General features: G+C 45.2%; 1 protein-coding gene across 7 annotated transcripts in view; it reads right to left on the bottom strand.

The window, feature by feature from the left end:
* The window catches only part of Peg3 (paternally expressed 3), a 28,531-nt gene extending 23,906 nt beyond the window's left edge, over positions 1-4,625 (bottom strand). For 4 of the 7 annotated variants that reach the window (XM_048791499.1, XM_048791500.1, XM_048791498.1 and 1 more), the window contains exons 1-2: positions 4,435-4,625; positions 229-312 (exon numbers count right to left, since the gene is read on the bottom strand). The gene's annotated coding sequence lies outside the window, so the exon portion shown is untranslated. Of the gene's footprint in view, positions 1-228; positions 313-396; positions 790-4,434 lie in introns of those variants that run through there. The other 3 variants (XM_048791501.1, XM_048791502.1, XM_048791503.1) reach the window with 1 other exon arrangement.
* Between the last annotated feature and the right edge of the window lie 15,046 nt (positions 4,626-19,671).

Here is a 19,671-nt window from a genome sequence, read left to right as displayed (position 1 = left end):
TGAATGCTAGGAAAAGAGGTAGGACACCAAGAGGGACGGCATGAGATCACGGAGGAGAACTTCTGGCCGGTGCATACACAGCCAGAAGAGTGCATGTGTTCTCAGAGGGTCTGAAGGTGCTCTTGAGACTGTGTGAACATTATGCACAGCAGGGAAATGTCAAGGTGTGGGAGCACAGGGCTCCCTCCAGAGGCAAGTGTGGCAGTGTGAGCAGTAAGGACGACTCACCTGGACTCAGCCACCTAGCACTTGGACCTAGTCCCTCTTTCTTGCCAGCTGTCTCCAAGAAGGTGAAAGATCAAGAAGGCAGAGCTGTGGGAGGAAAAACAAAACATGAAGCACCCAATTTACTTTGCAGTTACAGGCTCCTCAGTGGTAAACAAGACACAGGTCCACCTGTATCTCCCACAACGGCACAGTGAGACCAGGAGGGCAGCCTCACTGCCCAGGATGACGGTCATGGGCATTACTCCTGAGGTCCATGCTGTATCCTTGCTATGCTCAGGGCCTCCTGACCAGGTTATGTCAAGGGCCTTGAAGTCCGCTCTGGGATGTCTCCAAACCTCTGGGTTCTGGATTAAGAGAGCAATTCAGTCATCCATATAACCACTTATACATGTGGCCCTAAGCATTCCTCTAAAGGCAAAGATACACGCTGCACATAAAAACTGGAGAAAACCGACTGAGAAAGAACTCTTATACAATACCAGGTATAGTGTTTAGCTCTCACATTTACACTAGTTTTCACAATTCTATTAATTTTCTAGGCAAACTATTAGAAACTAACTTAATGCCATTTACAAATAGAAAATTGGCTTGTGTTTTACAGAAATCACATGGTATACCAATATAGGTACCCATTAGAAACATGAATTCAAACTCCAGTTCTGTCACTTAATAGTCAGTGGAGTAGGACCAGAATTTTAATTTTGCTGTAAATTTAAGTATGAAGGAACTACCTATTTTAGAACTTTAATGCTATCATCACCAATACGATTAGACACTTGTATCACTACTTAATTATGTGTAATGCTTTAGGGCTCATCAACACGCTCCCAGTGGACTCATAATACATAGTTAAAACCCCAGGGCACTTAAGAGCATCTATTCAACCAACTGGAGGCCCTGGGGGAGGGAGCTTCACATCACATTTCTGGTTTCTGTTCCAGGGTCAGGCGAGTACATTTTGGTAAGATCAAATAGGTTACTTATTAGAAACTACTTGCCATTTACTGATGCTCCATAAGTGTCAGCCATTATTAATATTAGCCATTAATAAATGGATACATTAACCACAACTGGAAAGGAAGAATCCTGTGTGTCACTTTTCCTACTTCCTGGAGGGCAGAAGGGGAAAGGAGACAGGGACTTAAAAGCTAGAGTGGAGACAAGCCTGGAGCCTCAGACATGCTCAGCTACTGCAGACTGCCAGAAGCTCTGAGCAAGCTCCACACTCTCCTAGCCATGGGCGTGGCCAGCCTCTCTTGCCAGGCCCTTGCCCAGATCACCACTCCCACCCCCACCCCCCCTTCCCCTTGCCTTGCCTCTCAGGACCACCTACAGCTGTTCCAGCTGTGGAATTTGAGTAAAATCCCTTCTGCTCCCACAGCCTCCAAATTACCCAGACCCCCAAATCATATGATCAGCCCACACCCTCCATCCCCCCCTCCCCCCAGTATATCAACCCCCTGAATTCTGGACCCATGTCTGCAGAGAGCGAGGCTAAGTGTTGAGCCCCACCCTGTGGCAACACGGCAGCATGTGTGGCACCCAGCCAGTTTGGCGGCCGGGGCTCGTTGGGCCATTGTCACCTGACGACACCTGCACAGATGGCACAGACTGAAAGAACATGACTGTGGCCCGCCCACAGTCCTGCTGTCATTCTACAGGACACCTGCACAGAAGTCCTGGGCTGCCACCTTTCGGCCAACTCGCAAAGTACCAAGGCCAGTGGGGATCCGCGGGCCCACCACTCAGAAGACAGCCCCTCCCTTGGGCCCGCCCCTGCAGCAAATCCTTGCCAATGAGGATGGAGCTTGCGCAGTAAATTTGAGACGCCCCCCTATGGCTAGCAAAGATGGCTCCAGGGTGGGTGGGCTCTGCCGTCCCTGTCACTCAGAAGACAGCCCCTCCCTTGGGCCTGCCCTCTGCAGCCAGCCCCTACCAATGAAGATGGCACCTGCGCAGAAATCATCAGGTGCCCCCCCAGTGGCTAGCAAAGATGGCTCCAGGGTAGGCGTGGCTCTACCGTCCTTGTCACTTGAAAGATGGCTCCTCCCTTAGAACTTTCCCCTGCAGTCAGTCCGCCCAAGAAGATGGCGCCTGCGCAGAAAGCATAAAGATGGCTCCAAGGTAGGCGGGGCTCTTCTGTCCCTATCAGAAAACAGCCCCTCCCTTGGGCCCGCCCTCCTGCAGCCAGCCCCGCCAATGAAGCTGGCACCTGCGCAGTAAGCGTCAACCGCCCTCTTGTGGCTAGCAAAGATGCCTTCAGGACCGGCGGGGCTCGGCTGTCCCTGTCACTCAGAAAACAGCCCCTCCCTTGGACCCGCCTCCTGCAGCCAGCCGCTGTCAATGAAAATGGCGCCGTCATACAAAAGTCAGGCATCCCTCCCTGTGGCTAGCAAAGATGGCGCCAGGGTGGGTGGGCTCTTCGGGCTCATTAGTAACTCAGAAAACAGATCCTCCCTCAGGCATACCCCCTGTAGCCAGCACTGCTATCAAATCGGCATCCATGTACAAAACAAAAGGCCGCCCCCAATGACCAGCAAAGATGGCGCCAGGGTGGACTGATGCCCTCTGAGTCACTCAGAAGACAGCCCCTCCCTTGGGCCCACCCTCTGCAGCCAGTCTACAGTCGGTGACGATGGAGCCCGAACAGGAAACATCGGGCGCTCCCCTGTGGCCAGCGAAGACTTCGCCAGGGTGGGCGGGGCCTTGCTGCCCCTCTCAGTAACCCAGAAGACGGTCCCCCTCTTGTGCCCATCCCCTGTAGCCAACTCAGCTGTCAATGAAGATGGTACCCGCATAGCAAATGTCACACGCCCCCAGGTGGCCAGAAAAGATGGTGCCTGAGTGGGCGGGATCTGAGCATTGTCAGTCACTCAGGAGACAGCCCCTCCCTCCGATTACACTCGGCAGCCAGCCCAGCTGTCACTCAGGATGGCGCCTGCCGCAGCAAGCGTCGAGCGCCCTTCTGTGGCCAACAAAGTCTACACCATGGGTGGGAGAGTCACTCAGGACAAGGCACCCCTCCAGCCCGTCCACAAGGCACCAACGTACAACACATTTTTTGCTGCTTCCCGCTTTCAACACCTTCCAGAGTTGGAGCCTGAGACATTCCGGGGTAAAAAAAAAAAAAAGTTCCCAGACAATAACAGAATGAAACTCTAGTGCGCACCACCCAAGGAGAAGCCGCGGGAATACTGCAACTTGCCGCTCTGCCCCTTAGACCAGAAGTACCGCGGCAGCTACGGCAAATTAGGCGCACAGCATCTGGCTCCACCTGAAGTCGCAGGTTGGGCCAAAGAACCAACCAGAAAAGACAGCAGTCAGGGTGGCACCTCCACTGCCAGCACCCCACAGCCTCCAGGCACTGCCGAGGACACGACCCGCACTCCCAGCCCGACACAGCAATCAGCCAAGACTGCACCTGCGCAGCAAATCCCTGCCCCTTAAAGATGGCGCCGGACAGGCGGGGCCAGACAAGACTGCCACAACCCCAAGAGGCAGCAGCGGCGTAAGCCCTGGCTCCGCCCCAATCTCAGACAACCAATCAGAATGACGCTTGCGCGGCAAGCACGTAGATCCCGCCTAAGAGAACCCGCCGCCACCAGAGGGCGCCCGGAGAGCGAGCAGAGCCCAAAATACCTCCCACATAAGACTGGCCCCACCCCCAGTGGCTTGTGGCCCCTCCCATGGCCACTGCGGCAAAATAAGCTCCTCCCCCAGCAGGCAGCCCAGTACTGAGCGCGGGCTGCAGACCCGTCACTACCGCGATGGGGTGGTCCCGCGGCGTCTGTCCCCAGGGCTTGGGCGCCTCAGGATGGACCCTGGCGTCCCCCTGTCTGGACTCGGCTCCTCAGGGCGTTAGGCTCTCCGGCACCTTCCCACATGCAGCTCGACTGGCCGATGTGGCAACTACGCTTTGCGTGGCAGAGCCCGGAGACCCCCGGAGCCCCGAGACCCCAGCCAAGCGGGACGGCAGCCCCGCGGCAATCTGGCCACCCCCTCCCGCGACTCCCACAGGTGCGGAGCACAGTCTTGCTGCAAGCCCTGTGCAGCCCGCAGCATGATCGCGCCAGCACCTTTCTGCCCGCCCCTCCTGAGGGTCCACAGGACAGCTGCCACGAGCCCGCAGGGCACGACCTGGACACCGTCCTTCCTCCGCGGTCAAAGCCCGGGAGGGCGCGCTCCTGCCGGCGGGCAGCGACTCACCTGCCCACCGCGCAGCGAAGCACGGCACCCGGCTCAGCCCGTCTAGCGCGTCCACACAGCACCTGGCGCCCGGCGGCGCCACCAGCCGAGGGTGGACATCTCTGGCTCCCCCGATCCTCGTCCTCCAGCAGCTGCCCAGCGTCTGCAGCCAGCGCTGCCCGATGCCTCCTTGTCAGGCTTCTCTGCAGAGGCGGGGCTTCCGCCAGCCAATCCGCGGCAATGCCGCCCTCGCCACGCCTCCGCGCCTTGCGGATCAGGCAGCAGTTGCCGTGGCAACAGCTTGGCGCGAAGGCTGGCGTTGACGTCAACCGAGCGGGCGCGGGAGCTAGGGGCCGAAGCAGGGTCTGGAAATGGGGGGCGGGGTGGGGAAGGTGCACCCCCAAAGAAATGGGTGAACCGGAGAAATGCCCAAAAATTATGCTCCAAAGCAAAACCTATGGGGGGAATAAAAGATAAACTTACACATTTGACTAAACGACAAGGAAAATGAAAATCCGGGAAAACACACATAGAGGTCTAAAGACGAACCACAGCGTGGACGATGAGGCTACTCTGCCGCGGACGCACGAAAAATGCTGGGCTAATCCTACTAATTAATGAGGAGCTCTTGCAAACCAACAAGGACCAAACCAGGCAGAAAACGGGCAAGAGGGACGCGACTAGCCACTCGCAGGGAAACGCGCGAGGACTGCCCGCTCGCACTGCCGCGGAGCCCGAGGACCAGGACACCGACACGGGCCGTGGCCCGAGCCCACGCGGACCGGTGAGTGTGTCCTCGAGCGTGGAGAACACGCGCAGGTGGCAAGGCTGGTGGAAATTCACCGCCCCTCCACCAAAGGGCGCGTGGCGGGTGAGCGGGAAGCGTTCTGCATTTCCTGGGCAGAAACCCGTACAGCCGATGAGCTGCCGAAAAGCTATTCCACTCTCAAGGAACTAAGGCGAAGGAAATACCCAGAGATGTACATACAGGCATTACATACAGGGATGGTCACCAAAAATGTGCACTGCAGAGAACTGAACTGTGTTCTTGTAAATCCACACTGCAATTTTATATGGCCAATAAAAATGTGGAATGATTTTAATTTTAAAGAAAAAACCCTCTAAGACCCAGTTTATTATTAAAAGCAGTTTACCTAAAAGCACACAGAATACACCCAACTTAAAGCGCGTATTTATAGGTAAAGAGGAGTTACAGTAGTTGCTTGCTGTGCTGAGAGGCTGCGGTCTTGGAGGGGGCATGCATTCTGAGACTCCCCAGCCCTTCAGCAGTGCAACATAAACATAAAATATGAATGAAAACACTGTGCTCACTGTGTAGACCTACCTTCAAAACAAGCTCCTAGCAGCAGGACTAGAGGTAAATGCGTGCTCCTACTCTGAGGTCAAATATTTTCAAATTTGGCCACTCCTTAGGCTCAACGGGGAAGCTGTTAAACAATGCGGACACCCGGGATCCCACTGCGAAAAGGGCTTTGGAGCTCGTGGGGGAATCCCAATATCTGGGGAGATTTAGAGGTGGTTTTAACATACTTCTAAGGAACTCATTCTCCATCTCCACAATCCAGCTTTTCTGGATCCTGGATCATTTGTTTCCATGATACCATATGCTCTCAAGAGATTCCACAGCTACCACTCCATTCCCCGCCCCTCCACAGAGTAGTCCATTGTCACAACGGAAGGACCGTACTGCATATTCTCTCCATATTCTCTAACATGTATGCTAGGTAGGCATCCATTCCTTCCACATGCCTGAAATTGCCTGACAATTTCACCTATAACAAACAATAGTGAACAAAATCCCACATTGTTTTTTCTTATTTTTGGTGACACTACACAGTTCTGGTTTTTCTTCTACACCAACAACCTCTTATACATCACAGCTGGGCTTCTCCTTTGCTCAACCTCTAAATGCTACATGGTCTTGCCCAGGACTGAGTCACTACTCTCCATTAATAGCTTCTTGCTAGGAAGCAGCCTTACATTTTCAACTAAATAGGTTTAAATGCCACCTGCATGCCAAAGGTTCCCAAATTTCAATTCTCTACATAGAACTCTCCACAAAAGTAGAGTCTCGTGTAACCAACTATCCACTTGGATGTCTAACATGTAACCAAAAGCACTGGAAACAATTATTAATTTTCCCTTTCCCCATTTGTACCAACATTACCAGCTGCTGTAGCCAAGAAATCTCATTTAGGTTTTTTTTTTCCTTTATTCCTTACCACCACCAACATTCAATTTGTCAGCAAATCATACTGACTCTATACCCAGGGCACATCCCGAATTTGTCCCACTTTCCCTTTCCACGGTAATCCAACTGCCACTATTTTCCGGAGACAACCTTCATCTACTCCAAACTCCTGCCTCTGCCCTTCTCCACACTGCATCTAGGTCATATTTACAGGCAAACAGAATGTCGGGTTCCAGCTTCAATTACTTCCTGTCCCCCACTCCCACCCCCACACTCATTAGGAGGGCCATGGTTACCTGGTGTCTTGGAAGAGTGTATGAACATTAACAATATTTTCCTTCAGGTTTCTAGTTATATGTCTTATTTAAGAAAATTTTCTCCATACTGAGGTCATGCAGATAGACAGTCTAATAACTGTCAGTTTTAGGTTTTTGAATTTACTTTTGTATATGTCCTATAGCAGGGATGTAATTTCCCCTGACGTATGTTTTCATGTACAAGTGAGCCTGTTCCTGAACTCTGTCCCACTGGTCCACCTGACCCCCCCACATTGATTACTAAAACTTCAAAATGCTGTGACAACTTCAAGGCAACTGCCCTACTTTGTTTCTCAAAAGTGTCTGTTCTTAGCCCCAGAGCTTTCAAATGCTATTCAGAATCAGTTTGATAAAATATCCTGAGATATTGATTAGTATTTTATTAAATCCAGAGTGATTCAGAGAAAACTGCAAATGTTATGCTATGAAGACCTTTCATCTCTGACCGTGCTCTAAGTCAATATACATGTGTATTCTACAGACATAAATAATACAATGTACTATTTTTTCCTATAAGACCCTTATTTGACTTTAGGGGGTATTTTTCCTATGAATTATGCTGCTGGTGATTTCTAATTTGTTATTTTTAAAATAATTTCAGACTTCCGTAAATGTTGCAAAGCAATACAAAGATTCTTCACACAGTTTCCCTTGATAATGTCCTACATTACCTTGGTACAGGATATCGTCAAAACAGTATTAGGGGCTGGGTTATAGCTCAGTTGTAGAGTGCCGCCTTGCACGTGCGAGGCACTGGGTTCAATCCTTAGCACCACATAAAAATAAAACAAATGTATTGCGTCCATCTACTATAAAAATATTTAAAAAAAAAAAAAACAGTCCTAGCACAATGCTAATGAACTATGGGCTTCATGTGGACTTCACCCAGGTCTCGGTGAATCCCTTCCTTCTGTTCTGGAACCCCCAAGACCCCACATTACACAGTGGTCACTCTCCTCAGGCAGGCTACAGCTTCTCAGCACTCTCGTTTTCCATGATGTGATAGTTGTTCAGAATTTTGAAGAACGTGCCTCAGTTTGTCTGGTGTTTTCTCAGAGCTGACCTGGGTTATGAGTATTTGAGAAAATTATCTGCTGTGGCTCTATGTCCATCTATGATCCAGCAGACTTGCTCAGCTCCCCTTAGTTCTGTCTGTAGATTTTCCTGGACTTAAAAAAAAACAGTGACATCTTCTTTAGAGACTTTTTCAAATTTTTATCTGCACTCATCCTTAATTCACTCCCATGCATGTTGGCTGGGACCTCTGGGTGATAAGGCCCAGGAGGGAACACTCTTGCCTTTACCATCAAGTACAAATGTCCACTGAAGGCCTTTTTGTAAAAGCCTTTTTATTAGGGTTAAGAAAACTCCCTTTAGTTCTGGTTTTAAAAGCTTTTATCGTTAAGCTTAATTTTGACTTTCATGTACCTGGAATTATATTTTACTTTATATCTCCTGACAAAGTGGTGAATTCAGGAAGATTTCCTGACACCGACACATCTTGGGATTCCTAAGCCCTCCTTGGTCATGACTAGGAAGGTCTGATCTAGACGTGTGCAGCTGCTGAGCATCAGGTTCTGTTTACTGGTAGTTTTTCCTTCTGAGTTACTATTTTTTATCATATTACCCTTGTCTGGGTTCGGTGTCAAGGTTAAAGTATCCTTATAAAATCCCATTGTTTATATTCTCTACATCAGCTTGTAATCTTTTCAACAACTGGAATTATGCTCCTTTTTAAATTAGTATTATTAATCTAGTGCTGGTTTCTTCTTGAGTTTTGCTAAAGATTTGACAATCTTGTCCCTTTAAAGTGACTTCTCATTTTGCTGGCCATATTCTTTTTTATTTTCCATTTATTTCCTTCATACTTACTTAGGCTTCTTTTCCTAGTTTCCTGAATTGCACATTTACTTCTTCTTTTTTAATTTTTAACACATGCATTTAAGGCTGTACATATTCTTCCAGGTGCCACTTGGAGAAAAATTCCACATATTTCATTGTGGTTCAGTCCTGTACCTTCTCTCCATTAGTGACATTAAGAAATTCGTTTAGGGGGCTGGGGCTCAGCAGTAGAGCGCTTGCCTAGCATGTGTGAGGCATTGAGTTTGATTCTTAACACCACATATAAATAAATGAATAAAATAAAGATTCATCAATAACATTTTTAGGACTTCAGAAATCATTTAAAAACTATCCTTTGAATATAGATTTCTATATTAATTATATATAGTCAAATAACATTGTTAAAGCATCCTATATCTTAGGATATGATTAATTTTAATTGTTCAATGTGTTAAAAGATGAGTTATTCTTTGTTAGGCCCTGATTTACATTGATGTTCAGAGGATCGAGCTTGTTATGTATATTTTCAGTATTCTATTTCTTGTCTGCTTTATTTATCCATTCTAAGTAGTTAATATAAAATGTCTAGTATTGCCTATGGCTTTATTCATTGTTCCCTGTAATTCTGTTAGTTTTTGCTTTACATATTTCAGAGCCACGCTTTTAGGTGCACACAGATCCAGATTCCCTCTGTTACATGCCATTAGGGAACTGATCTGTCTACATTTGAATTAGTTATGCATTTCTTTACCATTCCTCCTCCTCCTCTCCTTTCCCACTCACGACTGTGTGGGTCAAGTTCTCCCCCATATCGGCCTTCTGCTCCTTTGCAGGCTCTAGGTCATATTTCAATTGCCTATCTTTAAATTCTTAATTTAACACACAAGCATCTTTTAAAATGGAGAATGAATTACTAAAGCAAAGATACTGGCACACCTTAGAAATGAATTCAATCTCTCATTCCCACCTTCCTTAATCATGTCTAGAATTTTAGTTGCACCTTTTAAAGACAAAAGGTTCATTTATATAATCAACTAATTATATTTACTGATACTTTGAGAATTTGTTTTGTTCATTCTTGTTTCTTAAATCTCACTTCTTTCTTCCAGGTTCATTTCTCACTCCTCATTGCAGTACACTCTTAAGTAAGGCTTTCAGTGAGGGTGAAAAGGGGTCTGAGTGTATTAAGATGCCTTGGAAAGACATTTTTGAACAAGAGCTGACCCAGCCATGGAATTCAGGGATAACCCTTACTTATTCTGAAGATGGTAGTCCATTGTCGTCCAAAGTTGCTGATGAGGCCTGCTGTCAGGGTCATGGTACTTCCTACCACCACCAGGTTTCCCTCGGTGGCTCTCAGGACAGAGGTTAGGCATGCCTGTTCATGCTGCCTGGGACTTCTGTGGCCAATGGAGAAAGTCCTATTGTGGAAAAGTCTTGGCCAGTATGTCTTTAAAAATACCTTTTCTGCTATTCTGCTTCTATTCCTCACAACCTATTAGAGTATAATAGTCCTTAATCCCATCCTCCATTTTTCTTAATTTCTTTCTGTTTTTCATTCTTTCCTGTACTGTTTTCTAAATAATTTCTTTTATTAACTGCATCTAATATAGTTTTCCAAGGTTGTAATGACAATGGCTATACTTTTTCAGTTCTAAGGTTTCTAAGTGGTGCTTTCTAAATAACCATCTTTCTAAATGGATGAGCATTTTATAGATATTATTCTCAAATCTTAAAAGTCACAATAAAACTTTGAATCATATCTTGTGAGGAGTAACTTCATATCCAAATTGCTGATTTTGTTGTCATGTTTAATAAAACTTTTCCTAAGTTTAAAACAGTGCTGTGCAAGTAGCTTCTAAGTTTTCCTAAGAGGTTTCTCCCTCCCCCCGCACTTTTCTTCCCTCTGCATCTAGCCACTTTTAATTATCTCCACCTCACTGCAAGAAATGTAGTCCAGAGACAAGTCTTATATTGCCAGCTAAAGGCCCTGTGACACGTGATGAATGCGTACTAGCCATTGAAGAGATCAGAGCTTAGACTGGGTCCTCCGGCACGGCCCTGAGGCCACTCAGGTTAGTAATCTCCACTGTGTTTTCAGGTTCCTTTCACCTTGGCTGAGTATGGCCCGAGTCCCTGTTAGACCCAGTGAGCCTGAGACTGCAGTATGAATGAGGTGCTTCTAGACCTCATCTCCCACAGCAGTCAGATTCTTACTACCTCTGTGCATTTCAAGATCAGAAATCCCACAGTTGTACGTCTTCAACTCCACATTCCTTGCATTTTCCTCTTCAATTTTTGATCCACAGATGTCTTAAATCTCCATATCATTGCAAGTTCATATTAAGAGGTTGGTGGGAGTGTGAACTCACAAACTCCTAGCACCACATCAGTGAAAGTATTATTTTCTAAAAGGTCTACAGCAGTTCTCACTTCTCCAAGTGTATGAACAGTTTTCTCAAAGCTGTGTGACCTGTGATATCATGACAGATTAAATGCTGAAGTAGATGAGAATACAGCTGTTTTATATTAAGTCACATGCTGAAGAGATTTGTAAAGATGCAAAACAATGCTATTCTTCTCAGTAATCTTTTGTTATGAATGGTCATTTTTCACTTAAAATTTCTGTTTAACTTGTAATAAATTTACAACTGCTATTTTAACTTAGTAAATATACTTAAAATTGTGAGTTAACTTATCCTTTATTAAGGTAAAATTGAGAATCAGGGATTATCTTGGTGCACATGTGGCATTCTGGCATGTGCATCCCATGCGGTTTTCCACAATGGTGCTGCGGACACTCCCGTGGGTGTGCACAGGTCCCTTTCACCCATACTTGCCATCTTTTGTTTTTTTGGTAACAGCCATTCTAAGAGGTATGAGGTGATAGTTCACTGCAGTTGTAATCTGCATTTCCCTGATAATTATTGATGCTGAACATCTTCTGATATATTTACTGATCATTTTAAGTCATTTGAGAAATGTCTGTTCAGATCCTTTGCCATTTTAAAACTGGGTGGATTTCTTGCTACGGCGCTCGCTTCCTGATGTTATCTTGGATACTGACTCCTTGTCAAAGGTATAGTCTGGAAATATTCCCTCCCACCTCAGTTTCTTCACTATTTTGTTTCCTCCATTTTGCATAATATTTTTAGTTTACTGAAATCACATTTATCTATTTTGGGGACAGGTCGTATCAAAAAATTATTGCCCAGACCAATCTCAAGAAGTTCTTTCTTCATGGTTTCTTCCAGTAATTTCATAGTTTCAGGTCATAAGTCTTTTATCCATTTTGAATTCATTTTTTTACATGTGACTTCTATAAAAACAGATCACTGAGACTTCAAGAGGGATTCATTGGATCTGTAAATCATTTTATGCAACATAGACATTTAAACAGTATTAAATTGTCCAATAATGAACATAATAAATTTTTCTTTATTTGTATATTTTTCAATTCCTTTCATTGATGTTTTATAGTTTTCAGTATGCATATCTTTCACATTCTTTGTTAAATTCACTCCTAGGTATTTTCTTAAGGTGTATTGTAAATGGGCTTGTTTCCATTTACAATGGGTTTGTTTTTCAGATAATTCATTGGTACATATAGAAACACTACTGGGTTTTGTATATTGATTTTGTAATCTGCAACTTCGCTGAGTTAGTTTATTAGTTCCAACATTTCTTTTTTTTAAAACAGATACAACGCTTTTTTATATCTTTATTTTATTTATTCATTTTTATGTGGCGCCAAGGATCAAACCAAGTGCCTCATACATATTGGGCAAGTGCTCTACCCCTGAGCACACCCCCAGCCCCCAGCAGTTTTCTAACGGTGTCTTTAGGGTTTTCCATAGAAGGACCTCGTCATGCAAGCAGGCCATCCCACTTCTCCCTCTCCCACGGGTGTGCCCCCCCCCCCTTGCCGAGTTGCTGGCTGAGAGTTCCAGTGCTGCCGAACCAATGGTGGGTGGGCTTCCTTGCCTTATTTTTCATCTTACAGGAAGAGCTTTCTGTTTTCTACCTCTGAGTGTTACAGTAGCTATGGGCTTGTCATATGTAGCCTTTACTATGTCCAGGTGTGTTCCTTCTATGCCTTATCTGTTAAGTTTTTATCATGACAAGATGTTGAATTTTGTCAAATGCCTGTCTCCATTAAGATGAGGTGATCTTCATCCTTCATTCGTCAATGCAGCGTATCGTATTTATTGATTTGTGTATATCAAGCCATCCTTGCATCCCAGTGACAAATCCCTCTTGAACATGATGTTGCTAAATCTGGTGTTCTGCTATCGGGTTGAGGATCTCTGCATCTGTCAGGTGTACTTACCTGTTGTTTTCTTGTAGTTTGGCTTTGGTGTCAGCATAACACTGGTCTTATAAAATGCATCTAGAAAGGTTCCCACCTCTTCATGTTTTTTTAAGAGTCTGAGATAGGTTGGCATTAATTCTTCCTTAAATGTTTGGTAGAATTAATCAGTGAAGCCATCAGGTCCCCAGCTTTTATCTGTTGGGAGGGTTTTAACAGAATATCTGGTCTCCTTGTGTATTGCTGACCTAGCTAGATTTCCTATTTCTCCAGGGGTAGGCTTGGTAGGCTGCATGTTCCCAGGAATTCATCCATATTTTCTGTTCACAGTCACCTCTTACAAGCCTTTGTATTTCTGTGGTATCTCACCTTTCACTTCTGATTGAGTGTTCTCTATAGTCTATCTAAAGGTTTGTTGATTTTGTCTTTTAAAAGCAAACTTTTAGTTTCTACTGTTCCTTTCTATTGTTTTTATAGTCTCTATTTCATTTATTTCTTCTCTTTATTATTTCCTTCCTTCCTTCCAGTGACTTTGGGTTTGGTTTGTTCATCTTTTTCTAGTTTCCTGAGGTGTACAATCAGGCTATTTAAGGCATTTTTTCCATAATGTAGGCATTTATCACTATAAATTTCCCTCTTAGAACTGTACCCCATTTTCCATTTTCATTTGTCTTAAGATTTGTTTGTGTGGGGAGGATACCAGGGAGTGAATCCAGGGCCTCGCGTATGCCAGCAAGCACTGGGCCACCGAGCTGCATCCCAGGCCTGTCTCATGGCATTTTTTTTTATATTTCCCTTTGAGTTTTTCTTGGATTGGGTGGTTATTCATGAGTATGTTATCTGATTTCAATATATTTGTGAATTTTTCAGTTGTCCTCCTTTTATTGATTCCTAGTTTCATCCCACTGTGGTCAGAAGAAACACACGATGTGACTTCAGTCCTCTTAGATTGGTTATGATTTCTACCGAGGCCTACCATATGATCCATGCTGGGGAATGTTCCATGTGTCCCTAAGAAGAATGTGTCTTCTGCTACTACTGGATGGATTGTTCTAGCTATGTGTGTTTGGTCCATTTGTTCTATGGTACTATTCCAAATGCATTAGGACTGTTAAGTATCAGTCGTTTGCCCTTATGGCTGACTGGGACCTAAGGTTTACTGCCCAGAATTGAAAGAACATCATACTACATGTTGCTAGGTTGGGAAAAGGTATAAGCCACATAAACAAAAGTTCTCTGGGGTCCTCAATCATTGCCAAGAATGTAATAGGTCTTGAGACCCAAAAGTTTGAGAACCACTGATCTGCAAAAAACCTGTAACAGACCAAACTATTTGCACAGTATGGATGGAAGTCTCTTCTTCACTATATGACCTCAAAGCTGAGCACAAAGCTTGATACATAGAAAACTTTCATGAAATGCTTATTTGGCCAGTCCTTCAACATGTATCTGGGTGCCTGCTACATGTTATTAACTTGTTTCAAATGAAACTGAAGTGGTTCCTGCCCTCATTCATTCACTTAATACCTGTGGCTTCGCAGTTTCAGTCTAGCAGGGGAAAGACATTCAGCAGTAAGTTAACACACAAAACGAAGCTTTAAAGGAAAACCCAGAAATGAGAAGGGGCATTTGTACAGTAATCAAGGAAAGCCTCTCCGAGAAGAGGAGCTAAGGTGGGAGGAGCACAGAGAGCACTCCACGCAGACCACACAGCAATGTGCAGACTATAAGGAAAAGGCAAGAGACACCAGAATGTCGAGGGTAGTGGGGAGCCTAAGATGAGCTTCACAGCCTGCAAGAGCAGCTGCTGAGGAACCAATCCCTAGTGCAGAGGAAACTAAAGAGAAACAGAAAACATGAAAGAGATAATCCCAAACGACGAGGAGGAGCCATGTGAGACGCTGTAGTCAGTCTGACACGTCCACCCAAGGCGATTCAGCTGCTCTGCGGAGAGCCGGAGAGCCGGGGCCTGGCGACAGCAAGCCAGGTGCAGAGACAGACAAGCCAGGAAGCAGCTGCCCAGCACAGGCTGGTGCGGCTCTGGACCAGCCTGGGAGCACTGGTGTGGGGAGGGGTGAAAACACAGGACAAACTCTGGAGAAGAGCAGACAGACCTCACTGATGGTCTCTGTATTCGTGGCAGAGAAAAGGTATCAAGAGCAGTCAGTGAGCACGTGAGACCCAGGGCAGGGAAAGAGCACACCATCGACAGCTCTAGGTCACATCTGAGATGCTTATACTAAATGGAGACGTTCAGCTGGCTAGAGCTCTGGAAATCCTCTGCACATAGCTGGTTGGCTGCATGAAGAGGCAACAAACACTAATTTACAAAATAAATAAGCTATTCTTTCCAGCATTTAGGACTCCTGTGTATGCATTCAGTGCTGGATTAATAGATATATCCATATAAAATTTGCATGTAGTTTCCTTAGTAACACAAATTTCACCAGTTTTCCTTAAAGGAAAACTTACTCTTTTGTCCCTCTCCAGGAGTTTAGGACAATACAAAACATAAAATTCACATAAAGGCAACCAAATCTTTCACAAAAGATGATCCTAAATACAAATACAAATTTGAACAGAACAGTTCCTGATGGCAACTGATCACATACAAGATTGAAGACAGACAAATGACTACCCTGTCACAAAGCGGATGTTATGAAGGGAAAACGTGTCAATCTGGTAGGCAGTGTTAGGTTTCAGAACCACGAGAGTGCCTGTGCCCTGCAAAGAAGGCTCGCCTCCCTACAGCTCAGCTCACACGCCCTCCACCTGAGAGGGTAATGGCAACTTTCCTTATAAGAAGCTAAAACATTTAGAGTCAAGTTATAACATGCTAACTAAAGTACTTGGCTTATTTAGAAAATGCTGGGTTATTCATCCACTTTTTCCCAATTTAATTTACCAGCCAGAAAGTTCTAATCCCGAGCTGGCACAATGGTAGATGTTCACTTATTCAGCCTTTGATAAACAGGTATTGTCAGCTATATGCACATGATAGGGACACAGTGATAAAGGAGATGGCAAGGGTGTCAGCCTCCATTGAGTTCATAGTCCTTTAGTGAAGCCAAACCGTCAGACCACCACACATGCAGCAAGGAGTCACCAGCAGTCAACACAATGAAGGACATACTGTGCTGAAAGCCAGATCAGAAAGCCCGACAGGCAGGCCAGGTGGAGAGCAAAGACACCCAGGTCTCCTGCCCACGAGGGTCCTAGGACACAAAGGGGCCAGGAGACCTGTTAGCTAAAACAAAGGAGAGCCCGAGACAATGGCACGAGGAGGGAGTGAAGTCAGGCCCTTCCGGCCCTGCAGAGCCCCAGCAATCACCCCTTCTAGCACACCACCAGGAGACCAGCACGAGGTCTCACGCAGTCCCCTGAAAAACGGCAGTGCCTCAGAACACACTAGAACACGGAGGGGACTCTGGTTCCACATGCAGATTCTCAGGCCAGAAGAGAAGGTGCATTTCCATCCGGCTGCCCCCCGGATGAACCTAAGGACCAAGAGAAAGACAACCGGAGTCCAGAGCAGGAGATGACTCTGAAGCAGAAAAACAGATGAAGACACAAAGGTTTAAGAAATCCTAATGACGACCAAATATTCACTGACAGGATTCATTGAATAAATTATAGCACCTACACATCATATAAAGTTATACAACCATAACAATGCAAAACTCTTAGGGAAATCTCCAAGATACACTGTTAGATGAAAAACTAGGATTTTCAGCAGCAAACTTTATGTATTAAATAAAAGAATATATATGTATACACACACACACACACACACACACAAATTTGCTTCTATATTCACAAAATAACTTTGGAAAAATATTCACAAAGGTAGAGTCACTGGTTGTCCACATGGAGATAAACAGGTGGCTGGGAGCCAGGAAGTAGGAAGGAAATTTTCCTTACATGCCCTTCTCTTTTTTGAATTTTGAATTGTATAAATATATGACCTATTGAGGATTAAAGCAGATATGTTAATATTCAATTTGATTTTAGACTAATATGAAAACTTTAATGAAAAGGAACATTTTCAAGGAAAAAATTACCAGGGGGAAAAAAAGATTGGAAATGTTTTCTTACAAAGAATATGTGTTAAAACCATCCTGTGTATTTCAGTAATCCAGCACTCTACAGAATCCATGAGCTAAAACCTGACACTTTTTTGAGCACCTCTTGGATGCTTGATACTACACCATGCATCGCATGCATCTGCACCTCAGAGTACCCTTGGAAAGAGGTGTCCCATGGCTTCTATGGAAACATAAGGAACTGAAGCTCGACATGGCGTACCTAGTAAGCAATTCCAGGTCAGGCTTTCAGCCACTAGGATAGATGATTCTGTGCTGATAACCTGGAAGACCTTAAAGAAATGCATTGTTTTCCAGGGAAGCAGAAATTACTTGAAATCCCATTTTGATCCAAAGGATCCTTCAGATGCCCAAGGAACAAATTATTCTTAGTTCACACAAATTGTTCTGTACATTGCAAGATGGAAGGCTTGAACTAAATTAGAAGAATGGTCTTCAAGAACATATTTCCTACAACAGTGATACACTACAAGAACAGGTACCTTGGATGGGGCACTCTGGGTAAGAGCTTTAAAAAGGTTCTGGGTGCCACTTGGAAAATGGTCTTACAGGTCTGCAAAGGGTTGAAAATAGTGCTATCATACGACCCAGCAGTGCACTCCTAGGTGAAATGAGAACCCACCTACATAAAATCTTGCATCACTATTCCCAGTGGCATTTTTCGTCATAGCCAAAAAATAGGAGAGACCCGATGGCCATCAGCCGATGAATGGATAAGTGAAGTATGGTACATTCACTCACCAGAATGTCATCTGACAGAACAATTAAGTCTTGATACACGCTACAGCACGGATGAACTTGGAAAATGCCGCACGAAGTGAAAAACCAGCCATAAAAGCCCACACACAATGTCGTTCCGTTCACATGAACCGTCCAGAACAAGTGCATGCTACAGATAGGAAGCAGACACTGGGCTGCCTGAGGTCAGCGAGGAGAAGGTAGTGACCGCGGTGCAGCTGGAACACACTGTGCCGCTGAACTGCACACCCTGTGGGGGTCATGAGGCCCAGGAATTTCACCTTGAGAGCACTGCTATTAAAATATATATTAGGGCTGGGGCTCAGCAGTAGTGTACTTGCCTGGCATGTGTGAGGCACTGGGTTCAGTTCTCTGTACCACGAATAAACAAAATAAGGGTCCAAGCACAACTAGAAAAATATTTAAAAATAAATATATAAATACACACACACACACATTACCTAACTGCAATGAAACTGGAACTGCTACACTTGCTTTAGAGATGAGAAGTCTCTAGCTCGGCAAGGACACTGCCTTCTCATGCTCATGATCAGTCAGCAGACAGATGATCCAAATCTGGGTCTGTCTACACTGCTGACTAATGCCCAGCATAGCCCCATGCAAATACACTGACAATCTTCAGGAATATCCCCATACACCACTTTTTTTCCGTTTTTTTTTTTTTTTTTGAGAAAATAAAACAAATGACTAACAGGTGCAAGAGGGCAGCCTCCTAAGAACAAATAATTCTCATTCTGTAACGCATTCAAACCTACAGTAAGAGGGAGATACTGTGTGCCGAAGCGGCAAACGGTTTTCAGTCCCGAACATCTCCTACTTACTTAGAGAGTGCCCTGGAGGGTAATAAAATAATAGCTATCGCTTATTAAACTTTTACAATGTGCAAGGTCTGGCTCCAGGCGCTCCCTGTGAGCCATGTTTAGCTATCACCAAGATCCAAGGCAGATGCTATCACTACCCAGGTTTTATAGAAGAGGGTGAGCCTCCAGAGGCTAGCCTCTGCCCAGGTTACAAGCTAGGCAGGGGCAGGTCTAGGGACCAAGTTCAAGTCTGTCAGATGCCTGAGCTCTTCACTACTACCAAGTACAATCCTAGGCTATTAAACTTGAAAGCCATGATGAAATGGATCACTCTTGATAGGAAGGCAGATGATAAGAACCTGGCAGATGTCAAGGGAGTGCTCAAAAAGAGCTCTGAGTCCTTGCCATTCATGGACAGCTTCCTCCACATGTGCAAGGAACAAACTGTACAATTCAGCAAAAGACATTTTAACAACACAGCACTGTTTTCAACCCCAAATATAACTTATTTTGATATATCAGCTATTAATTTATTGAAAACTTGTGTCAGGAATGCTTCTAAGCACTTTGTAAGTGTTGGCTTAGTAAACCTTCATGATTAAGGTAGGTACTGTTAATAATTCCCATTTTACAGATGAGAAGAGGCACAAAGAGGCTGGGTGACTGGTACAGTCACATGGCTTGTAAGTGTTGGCATTAGAACCCAATCATCCAGCTCCAACCTCCAGCATTTGCTCAAGAAACTGCCTCTCAGAAAAGAATGGGGCACAGCTGAGACCTGGTTCTCTGGTCTCCTTGCACTGGCAAACCCCCACATGCAGGTTCTCGACCCAACAACCAAGGAGACCATGGGGCCCAGAGTGATGTGGAACTTGCCCATAAAGACCATGGGGCCCAGAGTGATGTGGAACTTGCC

Source organism: Marmota marmota, unplaced genomic scaffold (genome assembly GCF_001458135.2).
Source record: "Marmota marmota marmota unplaced genomic scaffold, marMar, whole genome shotgun sequence".
Lineage (NCBI taxonomy): Eukaryota > Metazoa > Chordata > Mammalia > Rodentia > Sciuridae > Marmota > Marmota marmota.
The sequence above is the reverse complement of the archived record's forward strand: the minus strand, read 5'-3'. Positions and strand labels throughout refer to the sequence as shown.